The sequence below is a fragment of a genome, unplaced genomic scaffold (genome assembly GCF_019419815.1).
Source record: "Pyrus x bretschneideri cultivar Hongxiangsu unplaced genomic scaffold, Pyrus_bretschneideri_v1 Contig47, whole genome shotgun sequence".
Classification (NCBI taxonomy): domain Eukaryota; kingdom Viridiplantae; phylum Streptophyta; class Magnoliopsida; order Rosales; family Rosaceae; genus Pyrus; species Pyrus x bretschneideri.
In genome coordinates, this window is record NW_025999784.1 from 499,920 (window position 1) to 519,210 (window position 19,291).

Below are 19,291 nucleotides of genomic sequence, written 5' to 3' on the forward strand. Positions count from 1 at the left end.
CCACCAGCCACCACTACTCCCATCACCATTGTTGTTGCCAACCATCTCAACTTCAAACGCTTTTACACTACTTTTTATACTTACAACGTTTTTTAAAATATAGTTTATCAAACACTCAATTACTTTATTTTACAATTAATTATTCTTATAACACATCAAAATAATTTTAATAAAAATACAGCACTCCCAAACTAGTAATTAAGTACGTTTGCTTTAAGGAATTATTATTGACACTCCAAAAATCTCATTCTACACTCCAAACTTTCTATATTTAGAAAGAAAAATACATTTGTGAGAAATGTAGAATGAGATTTTCGAAGTACCAATAACACTTTAAACGAAGAAAAAACTTGGCGAGATATAAAAGCCAAGCAGAAACGTCCCAACTGCTACAAGATGAGGAGATATTGCAAAGCAAAATGCCGGGCAAGATTCACAGTGCACGTAGGATTATATTTCTATATATATTTTTTTCCCTGGACCACATTTTGTCCTGGATTGGATAAAAATGATGGGTTCTAATTGTCGGCATCCCTTGAGATTAATTTTTATTTTTAATTTTTTATGCACGTTAAATTTGGGGTAGATTAATCACATTTGCAGAATCAAATTGCTTTTACACACTGCCACCCCATCTTCCCTTTGCTGATGATAGTTTTGTTTTTGTTAGAAGTTCTTTACAAAAGTGTGTACAGGTAAAACGGTTATTGGAAACATATGAAGAGGCCGCGGGACAAACTATAAATTACACGAAATGTTGTGTCGCATTCAGTGCAAACTTGACAGAGTACTGATAAGCAACATCTGGCTAATTGTCTTAGCATGTCTAGAGGGGATTACCATGACCGTTACTTGGGTTAACCCGTGTTTGTGGGATGGGCTAAGAAGACAACGTTCTCGTATATTAAGGGTCGGTTATGGAAAAAAATTAAATGGGTGGAAAGTTTCCCTGTTGAGTACTGCAGGCAAGGAGATTCCAATTAAAACTATGGCACAATCAGTACCGATTTATACTATACAGACTTTCCTTTTGCCAAAGACGTTTTGTGATGAACTCAATCAAATGGTGGCTCAGTATTGGTGGGGCGTGAACATGGCAAGAGGAATATACATTGGATGAAATGGAGTAAACTTTGCTAGCCGGAGGGTGAGGGAGGTTTGGGTTTTAAAGACCTTTATGCGTTTAATCTAGCGTTACTACTAGCAAAACAAGCTGGGATGGAGGTTATTACAAAATCCCAATTCTCTTGTGTCCCAAATACTCAAAGCAAAGTATTATCCTACAACGGACTTTGCTCATGCTACGGTTAAGTAGAATGCTTCATATTGTTGGAGGAGTATCGTAGCTAAGCGTCAAGTGCTTTCCAGAGGTGCTAGGTGGCGGGTGGGGGACGGACGGATCACAAATCAGGATTTGGGGAGATGGTTGGTTGCCAAGGCCTAATTTTCCCATGGTGTTGAGCCCAATACCCCAAGGTAGGGACACCACCTGCACGGTGGATATGTTAATAATGCTGCAAGGAAGTGGAAAATGGAATTGGGAGGTTTTGAGAAATATGTTCTTTGAGGAGGAATTTAATTTAATTGTTAGTCTCCCTCTAAGTATTTTTAAACCTCCTGATATTATTATATGGTCTGAGGAAAGAAATGGAAAGTTCACTACTAAGAGTGCCTATCATTTGGCGCAACTGAGTGGGAGTGAAGTTGAGAATGAGTCTAGTGGATGCCGGGTAAAGTTAAGATTTGTGTTTGGCGAAGTTGTTCAAATGCTCTACCTACAAGAGTTAATCTTTTCAAGAGACGTGTCATGCCAAATGCAACACGTTTATTCTTTAATGAGGAGGAAGAAACCATCGAACACGTCATGAAAGACTGTCCCATGGCTGCTGTAGTGTGGTTTGCGAATCCGTTGGGACTCAGGGGGCGAGATCGATGACATGACGGTTGGAATGATTGGTTGGCAAACATGGCATCTTCTTTGGCACGAGAAAGTTTTAGCTTATTGCTAATAATCGTCCGCAGTATCTGAAAGGAAAGAAATGCGTTCCTATGGAATGGGAAGATCACGCCACCTATGGAAATTCAATGTATGACAACGTCTTCGCTACAGGAGTTGAAGAAATAGCGTAAGTGGAAGAAATCGGAGAATCATTGGCTTAAATGTAGTTTCGATGGGGCGTGAATGGAAAATGAAGGAAGCGGCGGGGTGGGAGTTACTGTTCGTGACCATTTGGTTAAGATGGAAGTAGCAAGGGCGGAGGTGCTGTTTGATCAAAAATGGGAAGCCAATATGGTTGAGTTTGAAGGCGATGCAAGTTTGGTTATTGCGGCTTTGAATCTGACTATTTTTGCCATGTATTGAACTCTTTTCCAATTCCGAAGTTTTGTTCATGCTGTCCTTTATATTATCAAAGGAATGTTAATAAGTTAATACTAGCAAGCGTGCCCACGCAGTGCTGCGGGTTTTGAAACTGTATAAAACATGTAGAAAGTTTTAAATATAAATGATAAGCCATAATGCTTATATAAATCTATTTACAACCCTATCTAAGATAAGAAACAATGAGTAGTTCTGAGCTTCTTTAATCTAATGGATTTGTTTCTTCAGTTTCTTCTGCTAGTAGATGTTTTCATTTATCTGTTAGAAATGGAAAAATGGAAGTTAATGTGAACAAATGACAGTTGGATTTGTTAAAGGATCATCTTGCTAAAGATCAGAACAATAAAAGGGCTTACAGAAAGTTAAATAAAATGACAGTTGAAAATTGTCGGCAGACCGGGTCCTGCATAGACGAAAACATTAGGCATTATTAACCAAACATGTAAAGTTTATGCCAAATTTTATATTATGTGTGTTTTCAACTATGTATGATAACGATGAGATAACAAAACATATGCATGGTTTGAGCTATGGCCTTAAACCTTAAATACTGTATGAATCCGAGTTTTACAAATTATTCGTATTCAAACCAATCAATTGAATTATGCTTAAACAAATTTGGTCTGAAGTGTTTAAAAAGTGAAATATAAACCCTCATTTTGCAGAATTGTTAACTTAGAAAAACGAATGCATAAATGGACAAATGGTGTTTTAGAGAAAAGTTTCTCTATCTTGATATTCAACACACAAAATGTCAAATCTAAAGTATTTAGCATACTTAAAATGGCTTCTGGAATTGATTTGTTCAATGAGATAATGAGCGAAAGACATAAAAATCAGATCGTACTAAACTTTTTTGTGCATTCATTGGTTCATTGTTAAAAAGATTTGCAGAGACGAGAGATTTTTACCTAATTTTTTAGAAATGATGGTGGAGCAGCAGCTGTCGCAGTCTTAGTTATAATTTGACGGTAGGAACTCTTCTATGACAACGGTCCACATGTGGAACAAAGACTTAATAAGCATTTAACCAAAGAGTGATCCAATTCAAGTTCAAAGGGTTAAATCTGCAACCAAAAACAATAAATATAAAAATTTAGAATGAACATACCAGTTGACGAAATATAGGCGAATCATCAAACTTTCCAAAATGCATGTGTAGAAGGATACAGATATCGCCTTCACCTTCGTCTTGAATTTCAGTGAAACATAGTGCCTAACAATTGTGGCATAAATTAATTTTAAACTTTCCATCACTCGTAAATTGTAATTAAATAAAGCAAATACACAGTAATCATATCCCAATCACAGAATTAAGGATTTTCAAATGTCAAAACAGTTATTTAAAAGGAAACACAAAATAAAAAACAGAAAAACTTGCCTGGCAAATCCTTCTCCAGGATCTTCCACTCTTCCTAAATTCTCTTTGCCACAGACAGAATCGTCGGAGCTTGGGAGCCGAATCCATCGTTCGGAACTGTCGCGGAAGTGGCCAACGATCAGGACCACGTCATTTTCAACCAGCTGCGGGCAAAGCAACGTTGAGATAAACAACAAAGAACCACAAAGATTTGATCTTTATTAATTTAGTGAAAACCCCAATTCATATAAAACAACAGTTTCCACCAGAATATTCATTCAAACAGCAAGCACAGAAATTGCATATAAAAGAAATTCAAAATTTGAAGAAACAGAGGTAAGAACAATACCAAATCCGGGCCCACCAGGTCCTGCACTGCTACTGCAGTGTAATCTGCTTCTCTGAGACCCCCCTAAATAAATTAAAAAAACCACAAATCCAGAAAGATAATGAAAATTTTTCTAATCTACCCCCCACGAACCCAGAAAATTAGTGAAAATTTTTCTAGCCGTTAAATTGGATCCTCAAAATCATCAAGTTTTTTCTAAAATCCAATTCTATCAAATCACAAATTTGGAGCACATTTTGACATGAAATAGGTGTAGAAGGTACTTGTGGTGATGAGGATTGAGGAATAGATGATGATGATGTGGGTTTTTTCAATTGGAAAGATCTGGAGCAAAGTGACTGGTGAAATTTGGGGATGAGAAGTAGACCAAAAAAGAAGAAATCACGGAGGAAGCAGAGATCGAAGAGAGCAGAGACGGAAGAGAGACGGCGAAGCTGAGTGCTTTTCTGCGGTTTCTGAGGCAGGAGTCGAGAGACTTCTATTGGACAAGAGGGCCAAAACCGTCATTTTACTGTGTAAAAGAACGAAATGGCAAGACTTGAAGAGCAACTGAAGGGCAAAATTGGAAGAACATTGGCGAATGAACAGTAAAAAGGACACAAAGGGAATTAATTGGAAAGTTAGGCGTTTGGTATATACTAGAAATATTGCCCGCGCGTTGCTACAGGATTAGAAACCGTATGAAAAAAATATGTTTCAAAGCTATAAGAGATTGTTAAAGAAGGTTAATGTTATTTGCATTGAAAGATGTTTGAGCGTTTTGAAAGAAGAGCAGAAATTGGGTGAATGAAGCTCTTGGAATTCTTTAAATCACTCTATAATAGTAAAGAGTGTGAGTGATGGATAGTGTAACAAAAATTAGTAAAGAGTGTAAGAGTATTATATATGAAACTATATTATTGGAACCATTTAATGGAAAGTTGTAGTGTTATGGTATACTTAGTTATAGTTTCAAAACCAATAAAACAATGCAAGACAGAATATATACACAAAAAAGTAAAAACTATTAGTTTGAAAGATACGAAACTATTGAGCTTGCAGAAAACGTGGAAAGCGATTGAGAAAAGGGAGCACTAAATTAACTGTTTTTTCTTTCCTTCCCTTCCCTCGCTGCATAAACAGTAGTAGATCTAGTTTTTCAGTTTTTTTCACGCCATTCTTCATGCCAAGCCAAAATCAACAACTAAATTTATAACATGCATGTTAATAATACCATGAAAAATTCCACTTCATTATACATGCATATTATTTTCTTAGTTCATATATGAATTGGACATTATCTCTTCCAAAACCACCAACCAAAATCAGTTCTCAAAGAGATTATAAATAGAAGAGAGTGGAAGCTTACCCAAAGACAATTTTGCGTGGTAGTGTTGTGCTACTCTGATCGCCAACCTGAGCTACTGGATGCCCTGTAACTAATAATCCAAAAAGCAACATTAGTTATCCACAGCTTGACAATTTCTTTCATGGTGTCAAGGATATATTTCCAAAAGTTCGTTGTCATTTGTTTATCTGCAATTGCACCTGCATCTGCATTTGCTGCAGATTATATTTACTCAAATGAAATGCATATCAGGGGAGAAGGAGAGAGCTGAGTTGGAAAGTTTGACTGACTGAATGTATAAAGCCTTGTTTCCCATAACAAACAGACAACTACATATAACCAATTACGCAACCATATAACTCGATTTCTAGACAACCAAGAAAGTGATTATAGAGAATAAACGAATATCAATATCATTGATTGTAATATGCATTTAAACAAAAAACCATAAAATGGCAAATTAAACCAAAATTACAATTAAAAAAACGAAACATCAATTATCTAGATATTTAAGATTATCATATGAATTACTAAAAAATAAAAATAAAAAAGCAAACTTCAAATTGAAATTCAAAAAATCTAAAAATTTTGCCTATCCATACACAAAAAAGATTAGATTGACACCTTTCAAAGAATTATTTGGAGATGGAGACATAGAGAGCTAGCACAGGAAGCAAAGAAGATCTGCAAAAGCAAATTGAGAGATCATCATATTACAGAATTAAAATAATTTTCATTTCCAATTGTATTACAAAAGCCTATGGTTTCATTCAACTCCACAAATTCACAGATTAATTCAAAAATTTCTTCACCCTCAGAACAAACTACGAGATGCATTTGAACAACTCCAAACAATGTATGAAAGAGATTGAGCTACAATTAGTTGATGTGGAGATTGAATTATTCCCGACATTCATTTCCAATTTTCTCAAACATACAGGACATACAGGAATTCAATGAAACAAATATACACCTCAAAACCCATAGCGAAAAAGCTTATATCAAACATACATTATTAGGGTTGCATATGAGTCTCTTCATAACAGTTTTAACGACCCAAGTACCACACCATTTGACATTTTTCAGATTCACCAAATGAACCCTGCAAGATTAAATGGATTTCTAACAGTCAACTGTACCATGTTGAGGCGTGTTAGAAACTACATGACATTGAAACCATTTTGTTTCTCACCAGTTTATCAACCGATACACATTGTAAGTATTGAACTGGTTCTGACGTCAAAACATTTCTGTTCTCCAAATTCGGCATATTCCAACTATGATCTTCATATCGTTTGTAAGAGGCTTCAAGTCACATATTAGTACAATGCTCATTCGTGTAAACCTGGAGCAAAAGCATACATATTGTTAGAAAGAAAATGCGTCTATACATCAAAATGTATGTTTTGCAATATGTAAATGTTTACAAACTTGCATTGAAAAAATAGCAAATTGACTTGTTTTAATTGGTTAAAAAAAAAAAAAAAAAACATTTTAATATTAGACATTCGAATTAAAAAAATTACAACATGCTAATACAATAACTTGTTTAAGTTTGATCATCTATAACATCTAACTAATATCTGATTTATACTGAAATTCTAGCAATCAAGCAAAGAAGTTCGTATTTGAATAACCAATTATATTTACACATTATATTCCTCTCTTTGGTCCAGCGCTTTGCAGACAATCCAACATTTTTTTTATCTTGGTACACCCATGTTTTGAATCATTTATGTGTCTATGCATTAAACAATATCTTGGTATAATTGAGAAAGAAAAAAAGATAAAACTGAAAATCAGAAAATTAGAAAGAAAAAAAAAATACATGCAAAGATTTAACCATAAGAAACCCCAGCATTCGAATCATTAGAAAAATCGAATTTGATAACATTGTACCCTTTTTTTTTTTTTATGGTAAAAGGAATTCATTTCATAACAAACCAAAACATAGAAGTTATAGCAGGTGAAGAAGGCTTCTAAAAGGATACGGAGAATCGTCACTTAGCAACTGTTTCCCAATTCTTACAACAAAAAGCTATCATTTTTTGGAAAAGAAACTGTTGTCATTGAAATCATCAGAAATCATCAAACCCTTTGATAGCATCAAATTTGTACAGAAATATAAATATGAAAAACCAGAACTCAAACTTAAAAGACAAAGTTAAAATTAGTAAATAATTAAAAAAAAAACCCGCATGGTACCTGCTATGGGATTAATCTAAAGAAAATACAATTTCCATTATCCAAAAATATAAATATCTAAACCAGAACCCAAACTTATTGTGATTGTGTGTGCGCCTATGGGTTAATCTCTATCCAAGGCAAGACTCTTAAGCATCAAAAGAATTCCTCCATAATTATAGGACACATTTGTTACAAATATAAGTATCAAACCGTGCATTTTCGTATATTTGGATGTTTGGCTTCCCGATATAAGGAAAGGTCATTTATCTATTTAATAATTGTTGCAATTGTAGCTATACTATATGTCATAAGTTTAGTCCTACCAAGCAATAGATTGATGTCTAAGATGGAAAAGATATGATATACACATAAATAAAATTTAAAATTTTCCATCACACCATTGTAATTAAATAAAGCAAATACACAGTATCATATCACAATCACAAAAGCAAGGATTTTAAAACGCCACAATATTTTACTATGCACAGTTTTTCAAAAATGAGTATAAGACTAACCTTTACAGAGCACCTATGAATCACTTCCAAAATGAGATACACAAAATCTGAAACAGCACCTATCCAAGGTTAAATAACAATTAGGCAAGAACAACAAAATGCGACAAACAAAATGAAAACACCAAAATGCCTAATTTCCCCCAATCGTCATGGTCAACCACATTCCATATAATTTTCTATCCATACGTGCATGCCAATAATTTATTAGCTTACTAAAATGTGACAACTTTTAACAAAAAATTATATGACATTTAGTTAAAGTGGCCATTTACAACCGATTAAAACACTCAACCTTAGCTGCTTTAGCTACATAACAGAAAAAGAAAAAAAAGTTAATCTAACTATAATTAAGTAATCTGGTTTAAGATATATACCTCATCCCCAACATTCATACCAAAATCGATATTGCACGGCATTTATTCTCAATCAAATACGGTCCACCTACACGTTTCGAAACTCCTACAGTGTCAGTAATGATTTACCTTTTGTTTTGGCAAAAGCCTTTTTTGCATACACTAACATTTTAGTCAACCAATTTACATGATAGGAACCATAAATTGGCAGCACAACAACAAAAATCTCACCATTACCTGAAACTACCATTCCACTTCTTTTCAATTGTGAAGCACCATACAATGTTTCATTACCAAATGCTCATATACATGATCAAACCTATTAAAGAAAAAACAGCGTTGTAGAATCATAAACTAAGAGGAATGACTTACATGCTTCTATCTTGGCAGTTTAGTTTCATGAAGCAAACAACTGCACAATGGGACCGTCTATGTCTTCAGTTGAATGTGAGTTGAAAAGACTATTCGCAATAGCTTAAACCAACTCAGTCCCTTTCGTTATACATTCCTTCACTAATTCATCCCTAAATACCATGAAAAAGAAACAAATCAGAATTTCACCTACTGAACAAAAACCCATCAGTATAGTGTGAAAATTTCACTATTTCACTTAAAGACTGCCACTTTACTGATGGGATTAATCCAAATAAAATCCCAATTTCCAAAAGTAAATTTTCAATTAATTTCTCAAAAGCAATAATTTCAAAATAGGCCAGAAGTATACAAAAATATTACCAAAAAATAGAGATATATTGAATAAGTAAAGAAAAATAACTTAGAAAAGGGGATGGAGGGGAAGCATGAGGGTCGAAGGCCATTAGATTACCCAGATCGACTTGACTATGCTGCTGCCGGGTCTCCATCGCTGCTTTCCTGCAGTTGCTTTTCATCCTCTCCATTCGAGAGTCCAGGTCTGCAACCCCAAAAACATACAGAAATGATTAGCTTCGGGGTCGGATTATCAAATCATGCGGTGACAGGACCGACATACACGCAAATAAAAAATTCATCAATTTGTTTTTTCTGAATCCATAATTCAGATTCGAGTTCGAATTCAACGGAAAAAAAAATTACATAAATCCATCAAAAATTTTGCCCAGATGAAAAAAGAAATAAAAGATGAATTAGAAGGTTTTAGCAGAGAGTTTACCTCAACAGGGAAAAATTAAATGGAAATTGAAGCTTCAAGGATGAGTAGGTATTTTGGATAAGCAAACCTTGCCGCTAGAAACATGCAACACTTTCTTGAAAAGGACAGATTAAAAGAGCAGAAAAATATTTCGAACCCAACCAAATAGAAGCAGAAATTAACAATTCTAACAGATAATCGAAGAACAGCAAAGATAAAGCCTCAATTGAAGAACAACAAAACCTACACAGAAAGAGGACGACAAATTTTAACACTTACAATTGAACAAACCAAATCCACAAATTTGGAAAAAGAACTGGCAGATGCAAGAATCAAATAACTCACCGGAAAATGATGAAGTTGCAAAACCACATCGACAGAGAAGACAGCGAGAGGGAGCAAACGACGGCGTAAGCCGAGAACCAAAAAGAGCGAAAGAATAACCGGAGAGGAAAAGAGTGAAAAGCAATAGAAAAAGGCAGAAGATGCAACGATGATTGACAGCTGGAGAGAAAGGGCAGATTCGACATTCCACTGTATTTGGAGGGCATTTTCGCCACTCCACTGTACGTGAACAGTAAACCCTAGTTTGGGTTTTAGTATAGAAAAATAATATAATATAATTTCGCCCTCAAATAAACGAGAGTTGTCATCGATAAACAACAAAGTCATTAACCCGAACTCATCTTTTTGTCTCAGCCGTCCAAAGTTCAAACAACGAAGTCACTATCAAATTACGTAGTCACTAATTTGTGATTAGTATTTCTGCGTTATTTAATCATTTTTCCGGACCAGACTCAACAGAAATACAAATTATGCTGGTTGGTTAATGAATGGTTAGACGTTCATGGAGTGGCTGCGGCTGTTGACATTGTTATTTACGTTCGCAAACCACGTATCGTCATGGGGTTCAGTGGCGGCCGGTTCGAGGTGGGAGGTGAGTCAACTCACTCGAGAGCTGATGGACTCTGTGCGGGAGCCCGAGTTCTTTGATTGGCTGAAGAGGGTTAGGAGGACAATCCACGAGAACCCGGAGCTGGCCTTTGAGGAGGAGGAGACGAGTCGACTCATCCGATCGGAACTCGACTCGCTCGAGATCGGGTACACGTGGCCGGTGGCGAAGACCGGGGTGGTGGCTTCTATTGGTTCGGGGTCGCAGCCATGGTTTGCTCTCAGGGCCGATATGGATGCTCTCCCGATTCAGGTTGGTCAAAGTTCGCTCACTCTCCTTTGTCACGACTTTTTGACAAGAGTTAATTGCAGTTTGCACCATTCTGATTAAGTCAATAACATTTTGTTCCCGGATTTTTAAAATTTTAAACTCTTGGCCCCTCTTGTTAGACTAAATGTTAACTTTATTCCTTCAACCGCACTCGGTACCTCTTTGCTTGCATGGAGATCATGAGATTCATAATAAATGGAGTAACTAACTTTATATGAACAACAAATAAAATTTTTCTAGATATGGATACATACGAATAGTGATATATGCACTATCAATTTAAAGTTCATGTAGGCAAAAAGTTTACCAACTAAGTACTGGTTTGGTACTTGCTTTTATAAAAAGTGGGTATAAGAAAAAGCTGAGTTCAAAAAGGTACTTGGTAAACACTTAAAACAGCTTATTTTCACAGTTTTGGGTGAGAAAAAAAATAAAAAAAATAAAGCTGAAAACGTGAAGCAGCAAAAATGAGCTTATTTTCACAATACAGCAGAATCAGTTTTTTTTTTTCAAAGCATAGCAATAACAAACCAATTCTAAGTGTCGTGTAAAAAATTAGCAGGCAGTTAATTTTTTTGGTCGATTGTACTAGTTAGTTGATAGCTCGACGGATGGAATGGCCATAAGTGTAACAATTTGTATCTTTATGGTAATAAGGTGCCAATTGTTAAAAGTCAGGGGCTAAACAGTTAGATACATTGAATCATAAGGGATTTCACACACCATTCTCTTCTTATGCACATCCATGTCTGTTTGTGTCACCTTGAATATTCTTTGATTTTGATCAACCTAAAGGCTAAAACTAAGCTGTGCAGGTAAGAAAATAGTGTTTGAAAATTACTTCATATTTTAATTTGACAGCACATTTATTGAATACAACATTAACAAAAAGAATGATGTTATTTCAATCACATATGTTGACCACATTGCTTGGTACATCTGGGTCTTGCATGCATGCATGACGCACACTTTTATTAGAGAGGCAGGCAATAATGTCGTCCGTAGGTGTCATGAAAAAGTATTATTGTAAAAATAAAAATATAAAAAGATTAAATAGGGTTTCTTGTTGTTAGGAAATGGTTGAGTGGGAGCATAAGAGCAAGAACCCTGGAAAAATGCATGCTTGTGGGCATGATGCTCATGTTACAATGCTGCTTGGAGCTGCTAAGTTACTTCAACGCAAAAGCAAAGAAATAAAGGTAAGCACACAAACCAGTTGAAGTTAATATATGCTCAAATCTTTTCCATTATTTTTTTATCAGTTATACACATTGTTTACACTTTGCATTTAACTTTACAATTTTATAGGGCACAATCAAGCTTGTTTTTCAACCTGCAGAAGAGGCCCGTGGAGGGGCTTACCATATGATAAAAGAGGGTGCCCTTGATAACATTCAAGGCATTCTTGGGTTGCATCGGAACTATTGGTTCGAGACCTGGTCTGATGCTTGCTGGTTCTGGTAGGTTTTCGGTCACCATTCATGGGAAAGGTGGACATGCTGCATCTCCACATTTGGCCACAGATCCGATTCTTGCTGCCTGCTCGACCATCATTTCCCTCCAACACATTGTATCTCGAGAAACAAACCCTCTAGAGTCCAGGGTATGTGTAATTACAAGCATCACCTTCTCCTTAGTTTTCTAAATCGTCGTCCTCGCAAACAATTGGCCAAGTCGGAAATTAGTTTAACTGTTGGACTGATTATTTCCGTCAAATATAGAAACAATGTGTTCGTCTATTTATTGAATAACAACTATATGTCGAAATAGTGCATCCGGTTTGATAATCTTTAACTGGAGACTTCAGAATACACAGTGCGGATCACCTAAAAGAGTACTCATTTCTTTTCATTTCTGAACTATTACAGGTCGTAACCGTGGGGTTTGTTGATGGTGGCCAAGCAGGAAATGTAATCCCAGAGACGGTGACATTAAAAGGCACGTTTCGAAGCATGACTTCCGAAGGTCTATACTACCTTCAGCAAAGGATTAAAGAGGTATTATCTTAGGTCTAATTTAATTTAAACCAGTCTACAATTGTTCTACCTTAACAAAGAACGGAAGTAATTTTTCAGATTAACATGCAGTTTAAAAGCAGTTACTAGTTGGAATGTGATCGAAATTTTGCTGTTTTATGAGACTAGACAGTTTGACATGTTACGTTATCAAGAGTCGAGAGTCAAGACTCTTAGTCTAGACCATTGATCTAAATGCGTGTGATGATTGGCAGGTTACAGAGATGCAAGCTTCGGTGCATCGGTGCACAGCAACGGTAGACTTCATGCTGGAAAAAATGAGGCCCTATCCTGCCACGGTTAATGATGAAGCAATGTACAAACATGCAAAGAGTGTTGGAGAAACTTTGCTCGGGGAACCAAATGTGAAGCTACTTCCAATGGCTATGGGAGCAGAGGACTTCAGCTTCTATGCAGAAAAAATGGCTGCTGCATTCTTCATGATTGGGACGAAGAACGCGACGTTTGTATCGAAAACAGATTTGCATTCACCCTTCTTGGTGATTGATGAGGAGGTTCTTCCAATTGGAGCAGCCTTTCATGCCGCAGTTGCACTCTCATATTTCGATAATGTTGATGCTGTTGTGACGCATTAGGAGCTTTTGACCTATATCTATTCATAGTGAATAACTCATGTTGGAACTTGAAATGTTTATATCCATTTATAAAATGAAGATTATATCATTTATGAGAAATAATTTCCGCACTTTCTTTTTCTTCTCATGCATGAAACATTTATTTTTATTTTTTCTGTTTTTTTCTAGTCATTGGATTGAATAAATTAAATGAGAATTAAATAACAAAAACCAAGAAAATGAAAGTGCATAATCACGTCACGTGGTTCGTATCTAATTGTATATAAGATGTAATCATAATGTTGTGTTTGGTAAGGTGAACTAACATTTGTGCATCTAGTGGTTAAGGGTTATCAAAGCCAAGTGATGGATTGCTTTGGTGGTTAAGGACTTCTTCCAATACCACAACACCGCAACCACCAAAACCGCGGGTTAGTCCGTGACACTTACACCCTCAAGATGTCACTGTTGCGTTGCATATACCACTAGCACAATGTTATGTGTTTTAACTTTCTCACATGGTATTGTATTATTATTTTAAGACGTGACAGTGATATTCTATTTAAATTATACAGAGTTGATCAAACCAACGTTAGATTAGTATGTGGAATCAGCCCCCAGTCAACCAGGGGAAAGCAAAAAAGTTGTAAAATCTCATAAACTTTTGGTAGAAAGTGCTTTTTTCTCAAATTTTTCCTGCGCATCTACTTATCCTAAAATTTTATTAGTTCTAATCCTTGTTTGCTCATAATTTTATTAGTTCTAATCTTTGTCTGCTCCTAGTTGTTCACATGTGCAATGGTCTTCCCCCTTCCCAACTGCACATGCGGAAAACCCTTCACACAAATTCCATTAAATTATTAGGCACCTCCTGCCTCCATTATTCCCTAATCTAATGTATTTAACTGACAAGCTCTCCCCTAACCATATCCACTAGATTTAAATTAGCACATAAAATAAACTGTGACAATATTCTTTGACTAACTAAAAGCGACCTTGGACCATTAATTAAAAATTCAAAGGGTTCTAATTACAGTCAAAGTTCACTGAATTTGGAGTGATTGTTAGGCATTACCGGTTTTTTTAATTCAGACCGATTGTATATAACTACGTGTTACGTGAAGAGAAAGACACATAATTGTAGATAACCGATTATACCGCAAAATTATTTGTTGGCTAGTGGTACATGTGATCCAAGATTGATCCGGAAGCAAAATTTTCCTTCAAACACACAAAACCTTGTAAAATTACTGTATACAAAAAACACAGGAAATAAGGTAAAGACAGATTACGATTAGCATAAAGGAAAGAGAATTAGAAAGGGCAAAAAAAACAGAAGCAAATATATAATGTTTCTATATAATTGAGACATAAATGCTAGAAGCTTTTGTACAGAGCAAGCTCACTAGATTGTCACAGCTTTCTTCGAAAAATCTACAAAACCAAAGCGAGAATGGCGTTGGTGCAGCGCAAAATGAGCAGCAATTACTGCAACTTAGCAGCTCCTGGTGATAACAAGCAAAAAGCATCGATGGGCCAAAACGCTTCTTCTCATCATTGAAATCGCTTTCCTCAAGCATGGCCTTTTACACCGCTACCCTGTATTTCATTATTCAAAGGCATTGGCAAAAAAGAGAAATTTTCACCGTTTATACCTTCTGCCATTCTGGCCTTCACCTCTCACTTCCGCCAAGTTTGACTTTGAACCACTTCCTTGCGCGCTGGGAGGCCTATCTTGGAATGTATTGGTAGGATCCCGTGATGGCCACGGCTGCCCCCATTGCCGCGTAGGACTAGCGTGAACTCTACCAGGTCCAAGCCTTGAACCAGACAACATTTGGTCCCTAAGACCCTTTGATGATTTATATCCTTGCATTTCCTCTGCACATCCTTTTCCTTGCCGTTGCCTTTGCCTCTCCAGTTCAGGAAACCTCTCCCAATCTATCCCGTCTCCTGAATTTTGGAGCCTTTCAGTTTGCATGCCCCATTCCACTCCATCTGATATGCTTCTTTGCAAAGAAGTGCTTCTTCTTGGTGGCTTCCCAGAAGTAGACTTCCTCCCTTTGATTTCTTCGACATCAGGTGCTGCCCACCTTGGATCACGAGTGGCTGCAGAATTGCGATTCAAGTTGTAGCTTTTGCTGTTGTTGCCCATACTTAACTCTATGGAATGAAGATCACTTTCAGCAGAATCCTCTTCGCATTCTACTCCGTCTTCAACTTCTCCTTCATCCTCATCTTTTTCTTCATCCTGACGGGAACCAAGATGAGCTCTACTTAGATACGCAGAAATTTCTTCGTCATTCAGATGAGTAGAACTGCGTCCTTTTTCTTTGGTTGTCTTACTTCCCATGAAGGCTTCAAGTTGACTCCTCAACATATCAACAGCTGCATTCTTCTCTTCAAGATGATGTTCCGCCTCAGAGAGTTTCACTTGTGCTCTCTCCTCACGCAACACGTCAGCAAACTGCATCATCTCCCTTTCCTTCTCAACCTCATCACGAACTTTTGCAGATTCCCTCTTCATTTCCTCTGCTTCATCTTTATCTTCAGTCATATCCCTGGCCAATTCATCACATACTTGTTCCATGATCTCTCTTGTTCTCTTCTCACTTTCAAGTTCTTTTTCCTTATTAACAAGAGAGGCTTTTGTCTCCGCCAGTTCTTTCCCAAGTTTCTTGTTCAGGCTTTCAAACCTCCTCCTCAGTTTCCTCTCTACCTCAAGTTCTCCAGCAACGGCCTCAATGGCAGCCTCAACAACTTTATGCTCCTTGCTTTTCCAAGCTGCCTTTTCTTCAGCAAAACACTTCATGAGGTAGTTGATCTCATTCTGGTCTGAGCGTTGTTCTTGGATAAGCTGATTGACCTGTAAACGAGCCCTCTCCAGCTCAGCATGCAAGGCTGAGATAAGGGCCACGCTTGTTGAAGGTCGATCTTCATTACCCCAAACACGGTTGATAATTTTCAGTAGCTCTTTAGATGTGGTCAAAGCATTACTGACATCCTTCAAACGTGTCTTGGCTCCAGCAGTAGAAGCAGTAGGTGTCTGGGCTCGAGATCTAGTCTCAACCTGTATAACAAGAAGATGAGAAAAAATAGTATCGTACACATATAACAAATCATACAGTTGAAATTCCAATAAACAATCATCTGATTCGAATTAACAAAAGTTAAAATCCGCATATATGATAACTTCAAATGAGCAAGAGTGAGGCACACTCATTCCTGCTAATAAAGTAGATCACTGACTCACCTCCATCAAACTGCCATTGCCATGAGAATCCAACATTCCAGAATGGTGGTCTGTGATCCTGAGCCGTCTCTGCGAAATAGGCGACGCCCTTCTATGAAAACTACCCGTTCCAGACCGATCCATCCTCTACAAAACGAAAACAACACGTAGCACAAAAATATTACAGTCAATCTCTCCACCAACATGCCTAACTTATGCTGACCAATATCAAAAAAATCAGATGGATCGAATGTACTTTAAATTTATGACAAGGCTTTCAAATGAGACGGATATAAAACTCCAAATTTACCAAAACGTTACAATCAACTGGCTATCAAACAAGAAGATCGAATTGCCGCAAGCACGATGAGAAAAAGACAGTATGCTGATACAAGAAATCTCAAAAAAGCTACTTAAAAACTAAACTTTAAATTAAACGCAAGCTACATTTTCCATCAAAATTCCCGCAAGTTTTCTCAGCAACCAAACAGAACTAGAAACAAAGAGAAAACCCACCTCGGAAACGGGACTATGAGATGGATCGGAGAGATGGGGCGGCAGAGAACCGGAGTGCGCCGATCTCGGGATCCTCTCCCTCTCTCTGGCTTTACGATTACTCGCCTCCATCTTCCTCAGCCGCCTCTCGTCCGACCCTTCCTTCACTCTCGGAGACATGTCGTTCATTTCCCAGAGCGTGGCGGCGAGTTTCCTCGCCGACACGGGTTGCATGCTGCTGCTGCTTGGACCTGGCGCCGCCGCTCTGGGAGTAGTTGGGGGAGTCCATGGCGCGCAATGCGGAGGCCGTCGGGGACCTGGAGCTCATGAGCTTCCACGTGGGCACGGGCGTGCTGGATCCGCCCCTCTTCCCAACGAGTATCGCCCGCTTGAATCTGTAGTTCTGGATGATCGACGACGACGAAGACGCCGACGACGAACACCCACGCTTCCGGATTTTTCCGGGGATCATCAGGTCCATCGCCAAATTGCTGTTCTGCCTCGGCATTTCAAAAAAATATATCAGAAGAAAAAGAAATGGGAAATTGGGAGATTTGGGCTCAGGGGATGATGAAACGCACAGTTTTGTTCATGGCGGAAACCCTAGAAGTTTTAGAGAGAGAGAGAAAGGGGGGGGGGGGAAGGGAGGAGAGAGAGAGAGAGAGGTTTTGATGGCGCCCACTAAGGAGTAGAGACTGTCAAGCTTGTGCAGGGGACTTTGTCTAAAGAGGTAAAAGGGAAGAAGGAGGAAGGCAGGAATGATTGCGTGAGGCCGGGATCAGCTGAGACTAAAAGCGCGGCGAGCAATTATTGGGCGGCGGTGATCTGCTTTTCTATTGGGGTTTGTTGTCTTGACGAATCGTGTGGTTGTGGCTTCTGCTTGGGGATTTGGGGTGCTTTTATGTGAGGGATTAAACAACGATTGTTTTCAAAATTTGAAGTGTATTTAGCGAAAATTGGGTGGATTTTTGGATTTTTAAGCTTTGGGTTCAGAGAAACACCTTTTTTTTTTTTTTTTTTTTTTTTCAGAAAAACGATAAGCTCACTCTTTTCACTTTTTTACTCATTTTGTTTAATAATAATCGTTATTTTTATATGATTTATTTAATTTAATGATTAAAAATAAATATAACCAATGAGAGAAACAGATTCTTTTATTTTTTTTATGTACTCCAATGAAAAAGTTTAATGACAAGAGTATAACAGAGTCATGAAAAAAATAAAATTGAGATATTATATTATAAACATTGAACTTTTTTTTAAGTTTCGACATTGAAATTGAACAAAAATAATCTTAGTTTAAAATTATCTTTCAAGATAAATTCCTCATCTATTCCATATATCTTGCAAAACAATGAACTAACTAAGGAAGGCTAGCTGGTATAAGGCCTATAACTTCTCGTATTATACTTCATCTGCATAGGGTTTAGGGTTTAGTGTCTATAAAACTTCTTTTTTTTTTTTTTTTTTATCAATTAGACAAATATAATAAAGCTAGCTAAGAACAAAAACACATAAGTCAAAGAATGTAAAGTATTCAAACAGAAGCTACAAAGTGAAGAAACTTCAAGATAAGTTCGTGTCTCTCCTGTTCCTCATGTGACTTCGCCGCTATATGTGAGTTGAGAGACTGAAGGGGTATGGGAAAATCATTTGCATAGTCACAATGGCTAAAATAGTCAACAAACAAACAAACAAACAAACAAACAAAAACTTTATTCTATCAAATGAGTCGGCTGTATAAATCACCAATTTACAATTATATTTTGAAAATTTGATAGATGTTATTTATACTTTAAATATGTCGTCCATATTTTAAGTTGTATCAATTCAACAATTGGTGTTGCTTTCTGTTCATTTAGTTCATTCTAGTTAAACTGTTAAAGCATTACCGTACTTCAATTATTTAGGTGAGAAGACTAATTCAATAGGGATTCAACGTGAAAAAGTATCACAAGATCAAAAGTCAAGAGACAAGATAACTTTGTCATTTAGTATTACAGTTTAGTGGTACTATTATTTACTCTTTAGTTGTATGTACGAGCTCTTCGATTCGATTCTCACCAAAAGCAAATTCAAACCAAATTATTATAAGGGTTAACCAACTTATCCACCTCTTAATATATATATATATATATAGAGAGAGAGAGAG

The 19,291-nt window shown here is 36.9% G+C and overlaps 1 long non-coding RNA gene, 2 other non-coding genes and 1 pseudogene across 9 annotated transcripts; 1 reads left to right on the forward strand and 3 right to left on the reverse strand.

Moving 5' to 3' along the window:
* Positions 1–2,483: 2,483 nt before the first annotated feature.
* Positions 2,484–3,602, reverse strand: LOC108865297. The gene is made up of 3 exons (XR_001954373.2): positions 3,492–3,602; positions 3,292–3,363; positions 2,484–2,783 (listed from the first exon to the last, which is right to left on the reverse strand). It is a non-coding gene; the product is annotated as an uncharacterized LOC108865297 (transcript).
* Positions 3,603–3,761: 159 nt separating this feature from the next.
* On the reverse strand, positions 3,762–10,099 carry LOC103961688. Of its 7 annotated transcripts, XR_007252212.1 has the most exons (13): positions 9,946–10,099; positions 9,622–9,843; positions 9,298–9,384; positions 8,844–8,995; positions 8,709–8,728; positions 8,493–8,559; positions 8,119–8,177; positions 6,609–6,761; positions 6,428–6,518; positions 6,041–6,100; positions 5,438–5,507; positions 4,090–4,152; positions 3,762–3,904 (listed from the first exon to the last, which is right to left on the reverse strand). It is a non-coding gene; the product is annotated as an uncharacterized LOC103961688 (long non-coding RNA). The 7 variants fall into 7 exon arrangements; XR_007252211.1 differs by lacking the exon at positions 8,709–8,728 and having other exon boundaries at positions 8,119–8,165; XR_007252213.1 differs by lacking the exon at positions 8,709–8,728 and having other exon boundaries at positions 4,090–4,141.
* A 157-nt stretch (positions 10,100–10,256) lies between these two features.
* On the forward strand, positions 10,257–13,521 carry LOC103961686 (annotated as a pseudogene).
* A 1,164-nt stretch (positions 13,522–14,685) lies between these two features.
* Positions 14,686–17,753, reverse strand: LOC103961685. Its single transcript, XR_007252206.1, has 3 exons — positions 17,161–17,753; positions 16,666–16,791; positions 14,686–16,482 (listed from the first exon to the last, which is right to left on the reverse strand). It is a non-coding gene; the product is annotated as an uncharacterized protein At5g41620 (transcript).
* Positions 17,754–19,291: the final 1,538 nt, after the last annotated feature.